Raw genomic sequence first — 5,483 nt, 5'->3', positions numbered from 1 at the left:
TCGTTCCATACACAGCATTATTTTTTAATCAGTATTAATATATATTTTAGAATTAAAAAAATATAAGACTAATTAATTTGTTGAACAAATAGCATATAGTCATGAAAACAAAGTTTAGTGAATTTATTTGGCAGATGTGGTGTTAATGGTTATCTGACTTTGGGAGGTTGTGGTCACTTCCAGATTTATTGAAATAATATTTTGAGAGTTGGACAAATGTTGTCAACAAAAAAGAGGAGCGAAACAAATGGCTCATATATTTCTTTGCTGTTATCTATTATCTGGACCATTTGGCTAGAGAGGAACGGACACATTTTTAATAACAAGGAAGTCGATGTTGAAGAGATTTTTCAGAAATCTTTAATTAGTTATAGAGAATGGAGTAGTATGAATCCCTTCTATTGTTGATGTCAATATCAAAGATGACACTAAAAATATTTTCTTTTTATATGGATTTGGTTGTTGTTGTCTCACGTAGGTTCTTTATCGTTCCACTGTGTTGTGTTGAGCTAACTTGTTTAAAAAAAGAAAATCAATTACAATATAAGTTAACTAAATTATTTTTTTTATTTTACAATTCAAAGAATTAAGATAGTGGGGGAGTTATTTTTTTTTATAACAGACTTATTTTTTAACTAAATAATTAAAATTCACTTCACCCCTAATTAATTCTCTAACGAAACCGTTTCAAATAATTTATAATAGTTATTCTCTTCTATGTAACCTCCAACTTTATTATATATTCTCAAACACACCGTAATATATAACAACCCGACAATGTTATTCTAAATTATAATAGTGTGATGGATAATATTAAAAGAGCAATTTACGTAAATAAAATGAATGAGCAAAATCTTTACGTAAATACAACATTGGCAATTTTCATACGCAAATACAACAAACGTAACTATATATAATTCGCTATACTCTGCAGTGGAACTCAGTTGCACGTAATCCGCTACAGGGTATCGCGGATTACGTTGAGAGCGGGTTACTCATAAACCGCTACACTCTATAGCGGTTTATGACCAATTGGCGTTTAGGCATAATCCGCTACACCCTGTAGTGGATTATGAGTATAGTGGTGTGTATATATATACCGCGTGAGACTGTAGCAGAAATCATTTGAGTTATTTTGGAGAGAAAGTTAGAGAGAGAAAATAGAGAGAAGGGAGAGAATATTCAAGTGCTTGATTAGTTTCGAAGAATGGAGGATGAACGGCGGTTGTACCGGCTCGACGGCGTTGCTCACGTAGCCGGAACCATCGATGCAGAGGTAAGTGTCTGTATTTTCAAACACTATTTTAATAAATGTATATTTTATTCAATATTAAGGAATTAATTCATTAATTAGATAGATAGAGACTTAGTTTAGGTTTTGGTTTGAAAATGAAAATTTGAAATATAAACTTTGACATTTAACATTTAACATTTAATAGTGAAGGTAGAGAGGTAAATTAGTAATTTCAAAACCCAATTAGCTTAAGACTAGAAATACAAGCTATAGTTTGGTTGGTGATGTTATTGTTAGAAATTAAGCCGGTGTTCTTTATTTCTGAAAATGCAGCCAACCCGATGTGTGTATAGCGTCCGTAGTCAACAGAATATGCCGTTACATGATAGGGTCATACCTTACTTAGAGAGAGCTGGGTTGTACCACCTGGCTAGGCTGAACGCGCATTGGTTCAGGTTGGATGAACCTTTGGTCAGCGCATTTATCGAGAGGTGGCGGCCGGAGACCCACACTTTTCATATGCCTTTCGGAGAGTGTACTATCACGCTCCAGGACGTGGCATACCAGCTCGGGCTGCCCGTGGATGGCCATGCTGTTTCTGGGTGCATGACAGACTTTCACATGCACATCGAGGGGACCAAACCGGCATGGGAGTGGTTCGAGGAGTTATTTGGTGAGCTTCCACCACCGGATAAGAGAAAGTTATACACAGTCCACTTCACATGGTTTCATGAGTAGTTCAGGGTATTACCAGTGGATGCTTCGGAGGAGACCGTGCGCATATATGCACGCGCGTATATTATGATGCTTCTGTCCACACAGCTGTTCATGGACAAGAGTGCTAATCGAGTCCACCTTCGCTGGTTGCCTTTTGTGGCGAGACTTGACGATATGGGCAACTATAGCTGGGGCGCCGCTGCATTGGCGTGGCTGTACCGATGCATGTGCAGGGTGGCGAACAGAAACGTCACCAACTTGGCTAGACCCCTGCAGTTGCTACAGTCATGGATCTTTTGGCGGTTTCCCACGCTGAGGCCACCGGGTTTCCCACCGAGTTCGTTCTGTGTTGAGTGTCCAGAGAGTTCCTGATCCTGGTCCATCCCCTGAGTACCTGGACTGGTGGCACCGTGTTGCACATAGGATTCTTTCACCAGGGATTGCTTTCGCCGACCCCAGGCCGACCCAGGTCCCGGACGATGCTATACTCAGAGGGTCGTCGCAGGCGCCGACTAGAGTTCCAGCGTCTGATATTCCGGATAATAGACGCTTGGAACGGAGACGACGCATCGGTACACGTGCCACTGATCGCGACTGGCGCTGGCTAGACGACATGATGCAGGAGGAGCAGGTTGGTGGTGATGACGGAGGCCAGGCAAATCATCGCCTTCATCGATCTTCTGCTAGACGACGGACTGCTCGTGGTGGAGGAGCACCTCCCGTCCACCACGATGACGAGGCAGGATCGTCCCGTCGGCACCCTCCAGACACGCATGTTGGTGGCACCGCAGAGGCTACTATGGGTGGTACACCTTTTACCCACGTATCTAGCTCTCAGGTACTACATGGGTGTAGCACACATTTGTTAGCCGATCTTGCTACCACTTCTTTCACCATGGATTTGGACGATCAGTTGGATGGACCCCAATTCTATGCAGATTTTGCTGAGATCATACAGGGTGATGACGTTCATCAGTACCAGAGCCCGATTCCAGGCGGCCCTTCAGACCTTACGGAGTATAGGCCACAGCCAGCTGATATGCCTGACACCCAGGTTCCTGAGACCCAGCTCCCGGTCGGCCTGAATGAGCCCGCAGGCAGCCCGTACGACACTTGGTTCGGGATGGGGGGGGACGCCACCATCTGCATTCAGAGCTCGGGCACAGGAGGCTCCGCCGGGAGATCGGCGAGCGGCTAGGGTTAGGCTCCCGACTCGATGTGGCACAGACTTGCACCTACTTGGTCCATTCGGAGGCGACCATGATGTTGACGGTGACTAGCACTAGCGTCCGATTCTCTTATTTCCGATAGTTATCCATGTATGAATTATGACATATTTATTTTCTGTTAGGGTTAACGACTTGTGACAGTTATATCTATATTAGTTATGTAGTTATACCTGTATTATTTTTGTATGAGTTACTGGGAATGACGATTATATTTTGTATCAATTCGTGCATTTTGCATCATGGGTTTTAAACCCTAACATACACACACCACTATACTCATAATCCGCTACAGGGTGTAGCAGATTATGCCTAAACGCCAATTGGTCATAAACCGCTACAGGGTGTAGCGGTTTATGAGTAACCCGCTCTCAACGTAATCCGCGATACCCTGTAGCGGATTACGTGCAACTGAGTTCCGCTGTAGGGTGTAGCGGATTATATATAGTTGCGTTTGTTGCATTTGCATATGGAAATTGCCAATGTTGTATTTGGGTAAAGGTTTTGCTCATTCATTTTATTTGCGTAAATTGCCCATATTAAAAATCTCATAAGTAAATCACAAATGTGTTTACTTAAAATTAGGGTAATTTACAAAAATAAAATATTTGGCTTTTAAAATTACAAAAATGCAACTTTTACAATTTCGATACGAAAATGCAGCTTTCTACAAATTTATGTAAACCGTGGAAGGGATTCCACGAATTTGAAATACACGTAAACCCGCTGGAGGGGTTCCACGGTTTAGGTTGATGAAGCATTTGAAAAGAAACATGGTAGGAGTTTCACGGTTTCTGTGAGGATGCAAAACATACATAAACCGTGAAAGAAGTCAACGGTTTATACACGAGTTTCATTATATATACAACCTAGAGTGAATGAAATATATTTACATCTATCATTTGTATTATCAATGAAATAAGACTATATTTTGTAGTACATTTTAAATTTATTCAAATTGTAAAAATAATATAATTTTAAACGATTGGATAATATTGATTTAATTTATACTTTTCAATCTAATTCAATTTTATACAAATAATTGATTTGTATAGTGTTAATTTAAATTTATTTTTCAAACTATATAATAAATATAAATATAATAAATAAACTCTTTTATTTTTTAACTTTAAAATTTTATATAAGTATCATAAAAATTTATTTTATCCTAAACATCATCATTAAAAATACTAAATTACCTAACTCAAATTTTAGAGACTAATAGTTTAAATATTTACTTGATATATAAAAATGACACTCTAGGTTGGTATATATAGTAGAATTCGGTGCATGTTTTGCATTCTCACAAAAACCGTGGAACTCCTATCACGATTTCTTCCCAAATGCTTCATCAACGTGTGGAACCCTCCATAGTTTACGTGTATTTCAAATCCGTAGGATCCCTTTCACGGTTTATATAGATTTGTAAAAAGTTGCATTTTTGTATCCAAACTGCAAAAATTGTATTTGCGTAATTTTAAAAATCAAATATTTTATTTTCATAAATTGTCCTTAAAATTATTAAGGGTTACTAAGAAAATAATGTTATAGCCAACCCACATATAAAAGTTTCGTAATTATATTAGTTATATAAATAAATTATTTGAAAATCAAATTTACAAAAATATAATTTTGTGAACAAAATATATATTTGTTCTATACTAACTATTTGTAATATAAACCATTACACCGAAATCAGTAAAAAAAATCAAAATAAAAAAGAAGAAAAAAAAGAAGAAAAAACTAGAAGAAGAGAAAAAAATTAGAAACAACAGTCACAATGATGAAATAATTACTATAAAGAAAAAAAAAAGACAAAAATGACGAAGATAATAAAGAGAACTGTGTCAGCTAAGTGACAACAAGCAACAACTATAAGATAGAAGAGGAAGAAAATAAAGATAAAGACCAAGACAGTGATAACGGCAAGAGAAAATGTGCACGATGATTATTACTTTCTAAATCTTGGCAACTCTATACATGGTTTTGAAAATTTTTATTGATTTCTTTAGTTCTAGTATTTGATCTAAGTTTTGTGTTTATCATTTATTTTTAATTTAGTTATATTTGGAACTATTTTGGACTAAAGTTATAATTATGATTGTGTGTATTTGAATGTAATCTGCGATATTCGAATTACATATAAATTCTAAATCGTAGTAGTAGAGTGTAGCAGTTTATATAGAATTGGTTTAGGATACGAATGTAACCTATTTCAAAAAAATTTAATCTCCAAATAATTTATTTATATAAATTACCTTAATTACTCATCCAATAAAGCCACCAATATTTAATTAAGGAATTAT

Source organism: Arachis ipaensis, chromosome B09 (genome assembly GCF_000816755.2).
Source record: "Arachis ipaensis cultivar K30076 chromosome B09, Araip1.1, whole genome shotgun sequence".
Classification (NCBI taxonomy): Eukaryota; Viridiplantae; Streptophyta; class Magnoliopsida; order Fabales; family Fabaceae; genus Arachis; species Arachis ipaensis.
Note: the sequence above shows the minus strand (reverse complement) of the source record.